Here is a 19,085-nt window from a genome sequence, read left to right as displayed (position 1 = left end):
TATCACCAAGTGTGAGGGAGCACCCATGACAGAGGATGAACTCCACGAAGCAGCCTATCCCTTTGGGATAGAGAAACTTGATCAAAAGAGTGTGTCACATTCCAGGGAAATCAAACAGCTTCCTGGACTCACTGTAGAGAAGAAGCTTGTGAAAGAAGTTCTGTGGGCCCAGTAGGAAAGCAACAGGACGTTTCACAGATATGGCTTTCATCTCATCCTCCTTTGAAAGCAAAACTCTTTATGTGGTGTCTCTGAGGGTGGGTGGTTTGGGAATTCTTTTAAGTGACTTGACTATTGAATACGGGAAAGAACAAGAAGAGATGAAGTATAACTACTCTGTGTTAGCTGCATTAAACACCCACAAAGGACCGTGCTACCTCATCTCAGCATCTTTCCCAAAATATAATACTTTTTGGTAAGTCATATGGAAAGGATAAGCACAGGAAACTATGAAATACATGCAGGGTCACTGAACCAGGATGAAGGGGTCCCTGTGGAATGTAATAGCTAGGCAAAAATCTGGATCACGACAATGTTAGCTAACCCTTATGAAGCCAGACACAGTTCTACATAAGTTACATATATTATCAAAATTTGTTAATGAATACTTTAACAATCCCTTGAGGTAAGGACTGTAATTTATTCCTAGACTATGGTGAGTCAGTGGATAAAGGCCATTCTTGAAAGAGATCATTGGTTTTGTAGAGGCTCGGTGGTGAGTAGTTCAGTGTGGCTAAAAGGCTGGAGAATTAAGCAGATGCCAAGATATGAAAGGTCCCATAAATCCTTTTAAGAAGTTTTGACTTTATTTGCAGAGTAAATGAAACAAAATTTGTTTTGAGAGACCCAGGAGGGCTAGACTCAATGAGACCAACCCTGGCAAGTTGGTCCTTGTCCCAAACAGGCATGTGAGAGGAAATTTAGGAATGGATTTTTTCATACTTGGCTGAAGTTCATTCATTTATTTTCCATAAAGCAAAATGAGTGAACGCCCTTATTCGAGGTGGTGAAGTTGAATGAGTTTTAATCTCATCTCTCTAAAATGAGATCTACCAGATGCTCAACAAGGCCAGGAAGCCAGAGGTGGAATCACCAGCACCAGAAAACCAGGACTCTGTCTCAGAAATGGAGTTCCCCCCAAAACTTGAGGTTGCCAACCACTGCTTTCCTGGAAAAGCCTGAGTCTGGCCATTAAAAGGCAATCAGTGTCCTTGCTGCCACTGATACATACATGGGGTGTTTGTCTTCATGATAATTCTCATCCCTGATGTGAGATCAAAGGTACCAACAATTTAGAAAATTATAGAAGGAAATAGAGCACTTTAGCAGCATTTGGAAAGCCATTACAAAAGGTAGGAAAAATTCTTCAGTACTTGTTATCAAATAAGACTAAAAGTAAGGATGAAATTTACTAAATTAGCATTATCAAGGAAAGTGGTGTTCCATCCTTTTTGTGGTTTTTAATTGCACTTTAAAACAAACTACAACTCAAAATATCTGATTGTAGTCTAGGAAAATGATTACCCAAAAAGTAGAAACTGTATGTGTGTATGTGTGTGTGTGTGTGTGTGTGTGTGTATAGAGAGAGAGACAGAGAAAGAGAGACAGAGAGAGAGAGCTTTATTCCCCAGTAGCACAAAAGCTAGCTTTTATTCAAAGCAGATGAGAATGAACAAGAAGTGATGCTTCTATGCATCCACTCAGCTTCCTACCTTCAGTGTATTATTCCACAGACAAAAAGTGGAAAATGGAGACACCTTAATCTTTCTCAACCCTCAGGAGCTTCATTTCTATACACTGACTTTTGAATACCAATGGCACATCTGGTTTCTGAACAAAGGAAGCTGATCTTCCTCAGCCTCCAGTTAGAACAGGCACAGTCATCTGTCCTTAATTGACACACGCCCAGCTCAAATGTTGCTGCACTGGCTGGCCTTCTGCCATGGCTCTCTTGACAGCAAAATCACTATCATCTGGCTCAGTTGGATCAAAGAAGGACATGCATTTGATGTAGGGCTGTTCCTTACAGCCTCACACTTCGTTATTATTACCTCTTTGGCAACATGGTAGAGAGATGAAAAATAGGCATCCTTTGATATGCACCAGAAACAACTACCAGACCTACAGGCTGAACCTGACTGTCTGCCTGGCAGGCTCTTTGGAACCGCTGCTTCTGCAGTTCCTCTCTTCTGTTGGCGGTTGCTTCAGATGTTGGGTTTGAAGAAACCTTGAAGTGCGAGCCAAAAACAACAAGAGAGAGATTGTTGATATGAGAAATGAGGATGTTCCAAATGAGGAGGCAGTTTATCTGTCAATCCCCGTATGCCAAACAGTAGGGCTTGTTTTCGTCTGTCCTAATCACTGCCCCTAATCAAAGACCTCTGTTTCAGAAATGTTGGCTACCCCCGTTTGTTCACACATATTGTTACTCTTCAAGCTTGCAAGTTGTGAAGTTATTTTACACTTGGGGAAGCTGAGGGCAGACAGGATGACTGCTATGGGTAAGGTCAAGCTGTTTAGGCCCTACTTTAACCTGGATACCACGCAATAGAGCATTTCCCAACCTTCTCATTTTTGGTTACCTTACAAATCTCAAAATTTACTATAGTCACTGGAGTATGGAAAATGGAAATAAACCCAGTGAAAATAAATATGGGAAAGAGTTTGGAGGTGGTGGGGTTGTGGATAAGAGAATACACAGACTATAGAATATGGAACAGAACAAAGTAACAAAATGATAAAGAAAGAATATGGTGCTTGTTATGATTGAATTTTGTCCCTCAAAAAGATAATGTTGAAGTCTTAACTACTCATACCTGTGAAACGGACCTTACTTGGAAATAGGGGTTTTGCAGATGCAATCAAGTTATAATGTGGTCATTAGGGTGGGCTCTAATCTGACGTTTTTACAAGAAGAGGAAAATGTCATGTGAAAAGACATACACACAGGGGAAATGCTAAATGATGATAGAGGCAGAGAACATCAAGAGTTGACAGTTACCACCAGCTTCCCTGATGGCTCAGCTGGTAAAGAATCTGCCTGTAATGCAGGAGACCCAGGTTTGATTCCTGGGTCGGGAAGATCCTCTGGAGAAGAGAACAGCTACCCACTGCAGTATTCTTGTCTGGAAAACCTCATGGATGGAGCCTGGTAGGCTACAGTCCATAGCGTCGCAAAGAGTCTGACACGACTGAGCAACTTCACTTCACTTCACCAGCTTCCCTCGTGGCTCAGATGACAAAGAATCTGCCTGTAATGCAGGAGACCTGGGTTTGATCCCTGGGTTAGGATGATACCCTGGAGAAGGGACTAGCTACCCACTCCAGTATTCTTGCCTGGAGAATCCCATGGACAGCGGGGCCTGGCAGGCTATACAGTCCATGGGGTTGCAAAGGGCTGGACACAATGCAGCAATTATCACTTTCACTGATAGCCAGGAAGAGGCAAGAAAGTGTTTTTCCCTACAGGTTTTAGAGGGAGTGTGCCCTGTCAAGACTTGGATTTTGGGCTGTAAGCCTCCAGAACTATAAAAGAATGAATTTCTGTTGCTTTGAGCCACCCTGGTATTGGTTCTTTGCTAAACAGGCCCTGGGGGACTGAAACAGGGCACACGAGGAGAAACCTGCACCTGATGTCGTTCAACTCTACCCTGACATGAAGTAGAATTAGGCAGCTTCAGCATCATCTCAAAAGCCTAACATGGTCAGTATCTTCTTTACTCTTTGGAAAGTGAAAACAATCTTTGTTTATGCTCAGCTTTCCGGCACCTCTCTAATTCTTCACAGTGGGACAGAGGTCTCTGAAGCCAATTAGATTATTTCATTTGCCAGTTGTGTTGATAACCCAGGATTCAAACTTCTAGTTCTAGAGACTTGAACTCATCGAAGGCAGCTAGATGAATCTCAACCCAACTTTAGACAGTTGTGCCACCTTGATGATGTTCTATCTTCTTCAACCTGAAGTTCAATCTTCTCAATAGGCAGAGCTGAAACCAAATAGATCTGGAGAAGTTCGATTTACTCATGTTAACCATAATGGACTTGTATCAGATTTTTGTGTTTGTTTTGCCTAAAACTTAACTTTGCCTCTCTGGTCGGGTGCATTGCATTGTGTATATTACTGCTGGCAACACGGGGCATTATCCAGTCCCCCTAACCAAGAGTCAAAGTAAAAAGGACTCACATCTTGCCATTCTCCTGTCTGGGACTTTACATAGGTCAGAAGCTAAACAAAGCTATCCAAAGAGGAAGGGATGTTTGGATTTTTTTTTAGGCAACTTTGTATTTAGGCTTTGTCAACAGCTATATCATGTTGGCTTTGTTCTGCTAATGCATGATTACTATACCTCTTTCCTGCTTCTGATTTTTCTCCCACATAAGTGTATCTTTGTCACTTAAGAATGATTTTTATAAGTAGAATTGCTGAGTCAAAAATTCTGATGACTCCTAAGATTTCTGAGAAAATGTCCAAATTGTTCTGATAACAAATTATACCAAGTTACATTCCCAGATGTGGAAAATATTTTATCTTGTCAACTTCACAATACATTTTTACTCTTAGAAAATTATAAACTATATATTTTATGGTACACTTTGTTGCTGTTATTGTTCAGTTCCTAAGCTGTGTCTAACACTTTGTGACTCCATGGACTGCAGCACACCAGGCTTCCCTGTCCTTCACCATCTCCCAGAGTTTCTCAAATTCACATCCACTGAGTTAGTGATACCATCCAACCATCTTCTCCTCTGCTGCCCTCTTCTCCTTTTGCCTTCAATCTTTCCCAGCATCAGGGTCTTTTCCAATGAGTTGGTTCTTCCCATCAGGTGACCAAAGTATTGGAGCTTCAGCTTCAGCATCAGTCTTTCCAATGAATATTCAGGGTGGATTTCATTTAGGATTGACTGGTTTGAGCTCCTTGCTGTCCAAGGGACTCTGAAGAGTCTTCTCCAGCACAATTTGAAAGTATCAATTTTTTAGAGTTCAGCCTTTTTTATGTTCCAAATCTAACACCCATACATAACTATTGGAAAAATCATAGCTTTGACTATATAGACCTTTGTTGGCAAAGTGATGTCTTTGTTTTTTAATACACTGTCTAGGTTTGTCACAGCTTTGCTTCCAAGGAGCAAGCATCTTTTAATATCTTTTAACTATGCTTGTTAAAAGCATAGTTTTACAGTCAATGTGTTTCTTCAACTCTAATTCTTATCAGAGTTCTTTTAAAAACTTGTGTTTTTCTATTTGCCAGTGTACCCCAGGACCTGACCAACAAGTAACAAATAGTTAAGTGCATAATAAAAATGTAAATAAATGAAAATGAATTAATGCCTGAATGAGAGACCAGTTTGAAGAACAGAAATCAGTAACATTGCAGAGAACGTTATCAGTGTTTTTTTCCATAACAGAAACGTCCTTAAGTAAGTAATAGGACAAATATTCAAAGAAAAAAGAGGATACTATGAAGATTTTGCCATTTATTATTATTCTTTAATCTTTACTTTTGAATGATGTATTAGCATTATTAACAAACTACAAACAAAACTACAAACAACAGATACAGAAGTGAAAAGTGAATTTTCTTCCCATGTCTATGCCTGAATCTCCTACTTTCCTCCCAAGAGGCAACTATGATTACAGCCAAACCACATTTTTAAATGCTATTAACTCACTCAGAGGCATTCTCCAAATTCCATCCATCAGTGGACACCATTCCTATAGATAAAAGCATGTTTGCAAAGCATTCCACAATTTTTCTTTCTACCCTTGGATGAAGATACAGTGTGGAGGACTCTATAATGATGGGTGACATCTGGACACCAACAGTACTTCCCACGACCCTGGGGGAAGAAGCAAACATTTGTGGAGTGTCTGCCTTGCCTTACCAAAGAGGGTCTGAGAGCACATTTGTGTGTTCTGAGAGTGACATCCACTGGTGTACAGTCATCACTGCATGTGCCAGGCCTTCAGAGATCTGCACACAGGAAATCCTTAACTTAAACATTTTACCAGGCGTGATGATTCTCAGACATCCATCCATGCAGTTCTCTAAAGTTTCCAAGCATAGTGATCATATCTACATTGAATCTCAGAAGAGAAGATATAACAACCACCAGGTCTCGATGTGCTGCATCAGAAATAAAGATGTTCTGCTGGACATCATTGCAAATGAAGCAACTGACAAAGGATTAATCTCCATAATATAGAAGTAGCTCATACAACTCAATATCAGAAAAACAAATAACTCAATCAAAAAATGGGCAGAAGACATTTTCCAAAGAAGACACACAGATAGCTAATAAACACATGAAAAAATGCTCAGCATCACTTATTATTAGAGAAATGCAAATCAAAACTACAATGAGGTATCACCTCACACCAGTCAGAATGGCCATCATCAAAAAAATCTACAAACAATAGATTTGTAGAGAGGATGTGGAGAAAAGGGACCCCTCCCGCACAGTGGGTGGAAATGTAAATTGATACAGCCTCTATGGAGAACCGTATGAATATTTCTTTAAAAACTAGGAATAAAGCTACCATATGACCTAGTAGTCCCACTACCGAGCATATGCCCTGAGAAAACCACAATCTAAAAGACTTGGTACATAACCCATAGTTCATTAAAGCTCTATTTACAATAGTCAGGACATGGAAGCAACCTAGATGTCCATCGAGAGATGAATGGACAAAGAAAATGTGGTACATATATACAAAGAAATATTACTCAACCATTAAAAGGAATGAATTTGAGTCCATTCTAGTGAGGTAGATGAACCTAGAGTCTGTTATGTAGAATGAAGTAAGTCAAAAAGAGAAAAATATCATACATTAATGCATATATATGGAATCTAGAAAAATGATACTGATTAACCTATTTGAAGGGTAGCAATAGAGACACAGAAATAAGGAGCAGACTTGTGGGCACACTGGGGAAAGGAGAGGGTGAGATGAATTGAGGGAGTAGCATTGAAGCATATACATTATCATATGTAAAATAGATAATGAGAATTTGCTATATGATGCAGGGAACTTAACCTGGTTCTCTGTGACAACCTAGAGGGTTGAATGGGTCATGGAGTAGGGAGAGGAGGGGACATATGTATACCTATGGCTGATTCATGTTAATGTATGGCAGAAACCAAGACAACATTGTTAAGCTATTATCCTCCAAGTAAAAATAAACAAATGTTTTAAAAAATAAAAAAAAGAAAGAATATACTTTAAAAAATATCCTGTGATAAGCCATAATGCAAAAGGATATTAAAAAAGAATGTGTGTGTGCATATATATATATATATATACATACATACATACATGCTGCTGTTGCTGCTGCTAAGTCACTTCAGTTGTGTCTGACTCTGTGTGACCCCATAGATGGCAGCCCACCAGGCTCCCCAGTCCCTGGGATTCTCCAGGCAAGAAACTGGAGTGGGTTGCCATTTTCTTCTCCAATGCATGAAAGTAAAAAGTGAAAGTGAAGTTGCTCAGTCGTGTCTGACTCTTAGCGACCCCATGGACTGCAGCCTACCAGGCTCCTCCGGCCATGGGATCTTCCAGGCAAGAGTACTGGAGTGGGGTGCCATTGCCTTCTCCATATATATACATATACATATGTATAACTGAATCACTTTGCTATACAGCAGAAATTGACACATTAGTAATCAACTATACTTCAATAAGGACTTCCCTGGTGGCTCAAATGGTAAAGCATCTGCCTAAAATGTGGGAGACCCAGGTTCAAGCCCTGTATCGGGAAGATCTCCTGGAGAAGGAAATGGCAACTCACTCCAGTATTCTTGCCTGGAAAATCCCATGGACAGAGAAACCTGGTAGGCTATAGTCCATGGGGTTGCAAAGAGTTGGAGACGGCTGAGCAACTTCACTTTCCTTTATTTTATACATCAATAAAATGTTAAAAATCCATACACATTCTGAGAAAAACCAACATCCTTAATCTCAATATCCACTTGAATTCCTTCTATGTCATCATCCCCAGGAAGCAAGTATCATTTTGGAGAAAGCAGGAGGAGTCCCATGTCAGAGACCGAGGCTTTTTTAATACAACCATTGATGACATGAGATTCAGTCTGCTCATGACTTTATGTAGCTGGAATCTGAGACTACACCCTCCAATTATACATAGCGTGATTCTGTATACTCAGCGGCTGCCCACAGAGCTTCCCACCCACCCCCAACTTTGGCACTACTGAAATAACAACCAAAGCTTATGATCCTGGAGGCTTCAGAAGTTCAAGGAGACGCTTCTCAACAGGGTTGCATTTAGGACTGGTTCTAACAGCAGTGGAATGTGCCTCTGGTCCTTACAATGCAGTCTTTCACATTTAACCAATTCCAAAATCTCTTTGGACTTGATGGATCAAATAGCAACTCTTAACTCTTCATCAAAAGCAGCTTAATTCTTATAAAGGTAAAGTTAATCCACATACAATGGATTAATGCAGTTTTAGCATGGAATAAATGCTAGCTACAGTCTTCTGCTCTCCCAATAGGCTTAATTAAAAAATCTGAGTTTATTTAATTCTTATTATTAGATTCAATTTATAACATCGGCTTTCAGAATAAAGCACATGACAGATCAAGAAATACTGTCTCCACTTGGAAATGTGTGACTATTTAAGGTAACTAGATATCATGCTTTTTTAAAATTGAAGTATAGTTGATTTACAAGGTCATGCCAATCTCTGCTCTATAGCAAAGTGACTGAGTTGTACATATATATACATATATACACACATTCTTTTTCCTATTCTTTCCCAGTGTGGGTTTATCACAGGATATTGAATATAGTTCCCTGTGCTATACATTAGGGCCTTGTCCATTCTAAATGTAACAGTTTGCATCTACCAACTGTTGCTGCTGCTGCTGCTGTGTCGCTTCAGGAGTGTCCGTGCAACCCCATAGGCGTCAGCCCACCAGGCTCCTCTGTCCCTGGGATCCTCCAGACAAGAACACTGGAGTGGGTTGCCATTTCCTTCTCCAATGCATGCATGCACGCAAGTTGCTTCAGTTGTGTTTGACTGTGCGACCCTATGGACAGCAGCCCACCCACGAGGCTATCTACCGTCTACCAATGCCAAACTTGCAGTCTTCTCTTTCCCTCCACTTGCATTTGGCAACCACAAGTCTGTTCTTTATGTCCGTGACTCCCTTCCGGTTTTGTAGATAGGTTCCTTTGTGCCATATTTTAGATTCCACGTATAAATGATCCAGATATCATACTTTTTAAGTACTGTACTTAGATGTGCGGGAGATTAAAAATAGCAAAGGAAAATCTCTGCTAAATCTCATCAGATACATTGAAACCTGCCACATCATGACTTATCATGACTTATTTAGACTGATGGCATAATTGTCTTTTGAATACTCCAAATTGAGATACTCTGGATATTTGACCCTTATGAGCTACTTATAATTGCTTTGGAATCTGATCAAAGTACTGAGTTTAAATTATTTTTAGAATATAAGTATGGAGTATGGGCACAATGTTTGAGACTAAATAAAAGCAGTATTTTTCTTTCCATATTGAAAACCATTAGGAGGGAAAATAAATTCTTAAAAATAAAACTATTGTATAGCATAAGAATTTTGGTATCAAGGGATTATTAAATACCAGAGTGCTGATCATGAAAATACAAGGCGTTGCTGTATTTAGTCTACAAGGCGTTGAAACAGAAATTTCTCTATAGCAAGTCTGTGCTGGCATGACAAACAAAAAGAGCAGTCTTCCAGCTGAAATTATAATAAAAAGAAATCATACTGCATGAATAATGCTACAGCATTGATCAAAACTCATGCCTGCATGTCTAAAAGGCATTAAAAATGTGGGGACTCAGAATAATAAAGCCAGAAAATAAATGAGCACCTAATCCAAAACATTTGAAAATCTAAGAGAGGAGCCCAGAAAAATGATATTATGGGAGATTCCATATCAAGAAGAATCAATGCATATATGTTGTAGGTGTCCTTGGGGATTCATTTAATGGTGAGTGGCTTAGTTTCCCCTTGGGAGGTGAATATAAAATTGTTCACAAATAGCACAGATCTCGGAGAAGGCAATGGCACCCCACTCCAGTACTCTTGCCTGGAAAATCCCATGGATGGAGGACCCTGGTAGGCTGCAGTCCCTGCGGTCGCTAAGAGTCAGACATGACTGAGCAACTTCACTTTCACTTTTCACTTTCATGCATTGGAGAAGGAAATGGCCACGGGGTTGCACAGAGTCGGACACGACTGAAGCGACTTAGCAGCAGCAGCAGCAGCACAGATCTAAGTAGGGCCTAACTTACCTTTGCTGAGAAAGACCTGTACAAATCACTTTCTTCTGACCTGCTCAATGGGACAAAGTCATATTTACATTTATTTAAACCACACTTTGTGGGTTTTTTTTTTTTTTGAAAGCAGAAAAATAATTTATTCCAAAAGGCAGTAGAAATAAGAAATTCATCCTGATAATATACTTTGGTATAATTCTGGTGGGACAAATTTTCCCTCTGAACAAGTTTTCCTACTGATGCCCCCCCTGGAGTCTTATTGTCATGTAACATTTTTAAACACCACTGATTCTCTTGTTGTGAGCAGGTAGGAACCATCTTCAAAATCACTGGTTCCAAGGAGAGAGTAACGTTATCTCTCAGAAGAACAGCACTTGTGATCTCAGAAGAGTACCTGGTCATTTCATTGAGGCAGCACAGTTTAGATTAAGTGGGCACATCACTCATCAAAGTGTAAAAATGGTGACAGGAAAAAATTACTGCACTGTAGAATAAGATGTTCAAATGTGGTGTGAACATTTAAGGCAGCTGATGGCCAAAGGGGGCGAATCAAGGAAGGTGATCTGGGTATGGAAGCGGTTTTTCATCTAGAGTTCTCTTTGTGACCTCAAAGACTGAGCACTGGCAAGCAAGCCTTCTTCCTCGAGGTCAATGATACTCGAGGTACCGACAGTTTCACTTTTCAAGTGTGTTCTAAAGAGAGGACTGATGTGTGCCAGAAGTGCAATCAGCCAGAAGACGAACAAACGGAACAGGTCACCAACATAGTGATGATAACTCCTTGGTTGGGATCCTTAGGGATGACCCAGGGCACCAGGAAACCGATGAAGCCCCAGAAGACGCTCATCTCAGTAAGAGGCACGGTGAGGCCAGTATAGGCCATGGGTGCTCACACTTTGTGCTTGTGAGAGAGGAAATGAAACTCATATTTATTAAGTATCTGGTCTATGCCAGCACCAAGTTATGTGTCTCTCTCATAGCTTTCGTATAGCAAAGTTATTTTCCTTTTTAAAAATATCATTATCTTTATTTACTTGTAAAGAAATGGAAGCTCAAAGAGGTGAACTAACAGCAACTTAAGTGTCAATTAACAGATGAATGGATAAAGAAGTTGTACCTACATATACATATATGTATATATCTACATATAAGCATACATATATATATATATATATCTACATGCATGCAATAGGATATCACTCAGCCATAAAAAAAAATCTAAATTTTGCCCTTTGCAACGACATGGATGGACTTGGAAGGCATTATGCTAAGTGAAATAAGTCATACAGAGAAATACCAAATGATACCATTTACATATGGACTCTAAAAAATACAACAGACGAGTGAATAAAACAAACAAGAAGCAGACTCATAGAGGACAAACACGTGATGGAGAACAGAAGGGTGGGAGCGACAGGCACAAACTAGTGAGTGTAGGGTAAGCTCAAGGATGAATGGTATAACATGGGGAATACAGCCACTACTCTGGAATAACTGTAAATAGAAAGTAAAGACACTCCCAGGAAACTATTAGAATTCATCCATTAATTGTAAAGTTGTAGGATACAAAATTAAAACACAGAAATCTCTTGCATATATATACAAGCAGTGAAAGATCAGAAAGAAAAATTAAGGAAACAAGCTCATGTGTCATCACACCAAAAAGAATAAAGAACCTAAGAATAAAACCTACCTAAGGAGACAAAGGACCTGTGCTCTGAAAACTATAAGATACTGATGAAAGAAATCAAAGATGACACAAACAGATGGAAAGATATACCATGTTATTGGATTGGAAGATTCAATATTGTTAAGATGACTATACTACCCAAGACAAATTCAGTACAATCCCTATGAAATTAACAATGGCACTTTTCACAGAACTAAAGCAAAAAAGCTTTAAATCTGTATAGAAACACAAAAGATGCTGACTAGCCAAAGCAATCCTGAGAAAGAAAAATGGAGCTGAAGAAATCAGGCTCTCTGACTTCAGATTATACCATGCACGTGCTGCATGCTCACTCTTGTCTGACTCTTTGTGACCCCATGAACTGTAGCTCGTCTGTTCATGGGATTCTGCTGGCCAGAATACTGGAATGGGTTGCCATTTCCTTCTCCTTAATCTCTTCTCTTTAATCAAGACAGTATGATACTGGCACAAAAAAAACAGAAATATAGACCAATGGAACAGGATAAAAAGTCCAGAAATAAGCCCTGCACCTATGGTCAATTAATCTACAACAAAGGATGCAAGAATATATAATAAAGACAGTCTATTCAATAAATGGTGTTGGGAAAACTGCATGTAAAAAATAAAATTAGAACATCCTCTAACACCTTACACAAAAACTCAAATTGGATTAAAGACCTCAACAGAAGACCAGATACCATGAAACTCTTAGGAGAAAAACATAGGCAGAACACACTTTGACATAAATCGCAACAGTATCTTTTTGAACCCACCTCCTAGAGTAGTGGCAATAAAAACCAAAATGAACAAGTAGGATCTAATTAAAGTTAAAAGCTAGAAATCAAAACAATACTATAAAGCAATTATCCTTCAATTAAAAATAAAGAAAAAAAGAAAAAAAACTCATAGTAAATGCTGCTTATTAAAAAAAAAAAGTCAAAAGCTTTTGCATAGCAAAGGAAACCGTAAACAAAAAGACAACCCAAAGAATGGGAGGAAATATTTGTGAATGATGTAATCAACAAGGGATTAATCTTTAAAATATACAAACAGCTCATTATCACAAAAATAAATAATCCAATCAAGAAATGGGCAGAATATCTAAATAGACTTTTCTCCAAAGAAGACATACCAATGGCCATAAGACACATGAAAAGATGTTTAACATCACTCATTCTTAGAGAAATGCAAGTCAAAACTACAGTGAGGTATCACCTCACATCACTCAGAATGGCCATTATTAAAAAGTCTATAAGTAATAAATGCTAGAGAGGGTGTGGAGGAAAAGGAACCCTCCTATGCTGTTTATGGGAAGGTAAACTGGTACACCCATTATGGAAGTCCCTTAAAAAACTAAAAACAGAGCGACCGTATGATCCATTCCTGGTTATATATCCAAAGAAAACCATAATTCAAAAAGATACATGCACTCCAATGTTCATAGCAGCACTATCTACAATAGCCAAGACATGGAAACAACCTCAAAGTCCATCGACAGAAGAATAAAGAAAACATAGTGAATATACACAATGGAATATTACTCAGCCAAAAAAAGAATGAAAAAAGGCTATTTGCAGCAACATGAACGAACCTAGAGATTACCATACTAAGTGAAATAAAAGAGAAAGACAAATAACATATGATATCACTTACATGTGGAATCTAAAAAATGATGCAAATTAACTTATTTTACAAAACAGAAACAGACTCATGGACTTTAAAAACAAATTTATGGTTTCCAAAGGGGAAAGGCTTGGGGAGGAGGGATAAATTAGGAGTCTAGGATTAAGATATACCCACTACTATATATAAAACAGATAATCCACAAGGACCTACTGTATAGGACAGGTAACTCTACTAAATATTCTATAATAATCTATATGAGAAAAGAATCTGAAAAAGAATGGGTATATGTGTATGTGTAACTGGGGGCTTCCCCGTTGACTCAGTGGGAAAGAATCTGCCTGCAGTGCAGGAGACTCAGGTTTGATCCCTGGGCTGGGAAGATCCCCTGGAGGCGGGCATGGCAACCGACCCCAGTATTCTTGCCTGGAGAATCCATTGACAGAGGAGCCTGGTAGGCTACAGTCTACAGGGGAATGAAGAGTCAGACGCAACTGAGGGAATTAAGCATATGTGTAACTGAATCACTTTGCTGTACATCTGAAACAAAAATTGTAGCTCAATTACATTCTAATATAAAATAAAAACTAAATTTAGAAAACCATGGGGGATATAGTCAATATTCTATAATAACTAAAAGTGGAAGGTAACATTTTAAATCATATAAAAATTTAAACATTAAAAAATTAATAAAATAAATTAATCCACAGTTATATTAAAAAAGAGGTGAAATAACTTTTAAAGTTGGTTCATGGAAGAGAAGAATGGGAATCCAGGTTGTTCTGTCTCCAGTTCCACATGCAGGGGTCCCTGTCTTTCCCTCCAGGAAGTCTGCTGTAGGTCCTGAACCAGCCTTACCCACCCAGCCTTACCTGTCTGGGTAGACACCAGATGCAAGAGAATGATCCAAAACCTATGGGTTGCAGCAAAGCACTTCTCAGAGGGAAGTTTATAGCAATGAAAGCTTGCCTCAGAAAACCAGAAAAAATCGCTAGCAATCTAACCTTACACCTAAAGAAATTACAGGAAGAACACAAAAAACCTGAAGATAGTAGAAGGAAAGAAATCATAATTCAGTTCAGTTGCTTAGTTGTGTCCGACTCTTTGTGGCCCCATGGACTGTAGCACGCCAGGCCTCCCTGTCCATCACCAACTCCCAGAGTCTACTCAAACTCATGTCCATTGAGTCAGTGATGCCACCCAACCATCTCATCCTCTGTCATCCCCTTCTGCTACTGCCTTCAATCTTTCCCAGCATCAGGGTCTTTCCAATGAGTCAGTTCTTTGCATCAGGTGGCCAAAGTATTGGAGTTTCAACTTCAGCATCAGTCCTTCCAATGAATATTCAGGACTGATTTCCTTCAGGATGGACTGGTTGGATGGATCTCCTTGCCGTCCAAGGGACTCTCAAGAGTCTTCTCCAACAGCACAGTTCAAAAGCATCAGTTCTTTGGTGCTCAGTTTTCTTTATACTTTGTTATATTTTATACTTTCTTATACTTTGTTAAATAACAAATTCAAACTCATGGAGGAGACTTTTTTTTTTTTATGAAAGAGATTATTACAAGGTGGGAGTGGAAGGGAGTGAGAGTGCTGTGACGCTAAGATCTGCAAAAGTCTTAAGAGTTAGGCAAAGTAATAGAGAGTCCTAAACAGGATTGGGAAGAACTGAGTATGGGGAGGCAGGAGGAAAGGGTGACATGATCAGATAGTAAAGAACGTTTCGCTCTGAGCCTGGTGCATTCTCAGTAGGGTCTGGGTGCTGACCTGAGTGAGGGGCAGGGTTCAGGCACTTGGGGGAAGGAGAGAAGTACAGAATCAGAAGTATTTTGTATCATCGATCAATGTGGACAAGTAGTTCAGCTAACTACTTGTGAGACAAAGAACGGAAATTTGAAGAGACTGTGTCTGACCTTGTCACAGGTAAAAAGTGGGGAATCCGTGAGTCTTAGGTATGTTATACGAAGAAGGGTGATATCTCGCAGTAAATCATTTTCCAGAACACAAAGGTAGACAGGATTTCTCAACCTTCACCCTTTTCTAGTTAAAATTCAACATTGTCATCCTTTGTGACTGTTAGTGTTGACACAGCTTAGCAGTTATGTGATGTGTTAAGGGTTAATACCTCTGCTCATAAATATCAGAAAGTGTACATTGTGCCTTTATCAGGGAGTCTTACAGTTTCCCTTGTATACATTGTCTACATTTCTAGCTAAGTTTTCTGTAGAAATTTTATGTCTTTTGCTATTATTGAAGAAGCTTCAATATTTTAAAATATCTTCTATCTGGTGGTTGTCTCTCTATATATGTATATATACACACACACATGTATGAAAACCATAAAAATAAAAGTAGATAGAAAAATTTAATTCCCACTAAATACATCCTTTAATATTAAAAATACCAATTAGGCACAGGCTCTGAATGCCTGCATTAGACAGTCATTGTACTAGCTTGTGGTTTGATATTGCTTCCTAGACACTTCCTTTGAAATGCACACATTCTTGGAAAACTACTGAACTTAAAACTCTTGACTGTGTTTAATGCGATGCCAGAGGGAAAGAAGCAAAGATTTTCACAAGACCTCCTTGAAGCTGGGCTCATTCATTTTATTCAGTTATTTGTTCATTCACGCAGCAATATTTAATGACCCTCTACCATGTTCCAGGTACTTTCCTACACTGCAGGGATTCGGCCATGAAAAACAAAGCAACAACAAAAACACCCTACCCTCTTGGAGCCTTCAGTTAGTGGGAGAGCTAGTCAAGTAAGTATGAATATATGAGTGATATAAATCTTTTCATGATGAGAGTTATGAAGATAATAAAATAGCACTAAATAAATAGACGACCATGGGCAGATGATTCCTATTTTGTGTGGAAAAGTCCAAGAAGCTCGCTCAGAAGAGAAATTCTAACAGCAATCTGATGACCTGAATAGTAGAGAAGAGGAAGTGACGCAAAGACATGTGGAAGAATACAGCGATGCTGAGTCTAAGCTCACATGCTCCCGCACTGCCGCCGCTGCTGCTGCTAAGTCGCTTCAGTCGTGTCCGACTCTGTGCGACCCCATAGACGGCAGCCCACCAGGCTCCCCCGTCCCTGGGATTCTCCAGGCCAGAACACTGGAGTGGGTTGCCATTTCCTTCTCCAATGCATGAAAGTGAAAAGTGAAAGTGAAGTCGCTCAGTCGTGTCCAACTCTAGCGACCCCATGGACTGCAGCCTTCCAGGCTCCTCCGTCCGTGGGATTTTCCAGGCAAAAGTACTGGAGCGGGGTGCCATTGAAACCAATAAATTGAGAAACAAGTTTTTGGGGCAAGGAATAGCGACTTAATTCAGAAAGCCAACAGACCAATAAGATGGTGGACTTATGTTCCAAAGAACCATCTTGTCTGAGTTAGAATTCAAGCTTCTTTTATACTAATAGGGGAGGGAGTAAAGCCAAACATTTCCTGGTTCCAGTCAGCCTCCAGAGGAGATGTGTTCATTTCATTCTTAAGGCAGCCATTCACAGGGAGGCCTGGTCAGGATGCTTCCTGTGTGCTAAAGGCAGGTACTTTAGCTTAATGCTCATTACCTGGGAGTCAGGGTTCCCAGAGATGGGCCATTATGTATTAATATAATTTAAGCTTATAGACAATACCCCTTTAGTGATTACCTTGTACCAAAATCACATACCAGTACCAAAATCACATACCAGTGAAATGCCAAGATATCTGCATTGACTGTTAAAGATAGTTCTACTAAAATCACTATTTAGTTTTTACTTACATAATTTTACAAGGGAAAAAAAACATATTTTTCCTAACTTCAAAAGAATATGATAGCCTTTTATAAGAGTAAGTGTAATAAAATCAGTTACTATTATGATTCATAAGTAAATGCAATCTTCTCTAACGAACAATGAATATAATTTAATGAAAATAAGTATCATAGCCTCAAAGTTAAGGTTTGTTGTAATTAGGGTAGGTGATTCCCATAGGGAACTTCTTATAAACAAACCACAGAGTTTTGTAATGACAAGATACAGCATAAGTATGGAAATGGTAAGAAAGTTTCTTCATCCCTTCAGGCCCTGTGTTTATATGTTCAAACTACCTAACCGGTGAATAGTCTCATCTTCTTTCTTAGAGTTATTATAAAAAGGAAGTTAAAAAGGACTTAGTACTCTGTATCCTCAAAGCACTGTGTTGATAGCTCAGCTGTTCTGTCTTAACCTTCCTTCTGTTGGAGCCTGTGCCCTCTGGGCACATATTAATTTAAATCAAGACAGAAATAATTTATATTTATATTACATATATAATTTATATTTATATTACATATATAATTTGTATTTATATTACATATCATATATTTATAAAATATAATAGTTATAAATAATTCATAAATAAAACATATTTATTTTTATATTTAAATATAATAATTTATATTTGTATTTTGTTTTCATAATTAAATGAAATCATACATGTAAAGCATTTAGAATAGCGCCTGACACACAGTAGGTGTTTGGTTTCTTACAGTTACTATGATAAATTGTGTTACCCTTCGTATGCAGCATCCATTGGCTTTTGCTGGTTCCTTTCCTGGATGTCATTTGGCTCTTTTTCTGCAAGTCCAAATCCTGCTTAAGTCCAACACAAATGCTGGGTCTTATGGGAAGCTCTTCCCCACTTTTATCCCAAAGCACGTTAGTAGACATATTACACATTTTCCTGCTTCTTTATATTACAGGTTTATGTCTTATACTTTTTGTTGAACAGCAAGCAGTAGTGCTTTGAAGGGAGGATCTTTGTCTTATTTTTGTTTTCTTCTTGATACCTGAGTGACTGTTGCGTAGAAGAAGCTCAAGGAATGTTGATTCATTATAATCAAGAGTAAAAAAATGTTAGTGGAGGGCAAGAGAAAACAGGATTAGCATGAGCAAAGCAAGGAAGAACAAGAGACAAGTTCAGTGATTGCTTGGGAAAGGGAAATGACACTTGGAAAAAGAGAAGCTTCTGTGACTTTAGGCATCATCCTCTTTCCTTCCTTTCCTCCAAAACTGATTAAAGTTCAGCTATGTTCCAGGTGCTGAGGAAGAGCAGTAGCTATGGCTGATTGAGTGACAGCTTGTGTACCAAGCAATTTACAAAGACCCTCCTGTTAACATCCCCAAAAGAGAATTATTAAGTCACCATTGAGAGAGCTATGGATGTGAGAAGTTTGAACATTTATCTAGGGTGATCCTGTCAGTAGGTGACGGAGCTGGTCTGAAGTCCGGGTCTGCCTCACTTGCCCACATTGTTCCCCGTTAGTAGATGCGTAAGTTCCAACTTGTCCCTCCCTACCAGCAAATTATGCAGCTACTTAGAAAAGAAAATGGAAAGTCGGTACAGGGAGCTCAGCTTGGTGCTCTGTGATGACCTAGACAGGTGGGATCAGGGGTGGGAGGGGTGGGGGTGAAGGAAGGTCAAGAGGGCAGTGGGGTATATGTATGCA

At 39.2% G+C, this 19,085-nt stretch overlaps 1 pseudogene; it reads right to left on the bottom strand.

The window, feature by feature from the left end:
* Positions 1 to 10,941: 10,941 nt before the first annotated feature.
* LOC102277673 (V-type proton ATPase subunit e 1 pseudogene) lies at positions 10,942 to 11,176 on the bottom strand (annotated as a pseudogene).
* Between the last annotated feature and the right edge of the window lie 7,909 nt (positions 11,177 to 19,085).

The sequence above is a fragment of the Bos mutus genome, chromosome 16 (genome assembly GCF_027580195.1).
Source record: "Bos mutus isolate GX-2022 chromosome 16, NWIPB_WYAK_1.1, whole genome shotgun sequence".
Classification (NCBI taxonomy): domain Eukaryota; kingdom Metazoa; phylum Chordata; class Mammalia; order Artiodactyla; family Bovidae; genus Bos; species Bos mutus.
The sequence above is the reverse complement of the archived record's forward strand: the minus strand, read 5'-3'. Positions and strand labels throughout refer to the sequence as shown.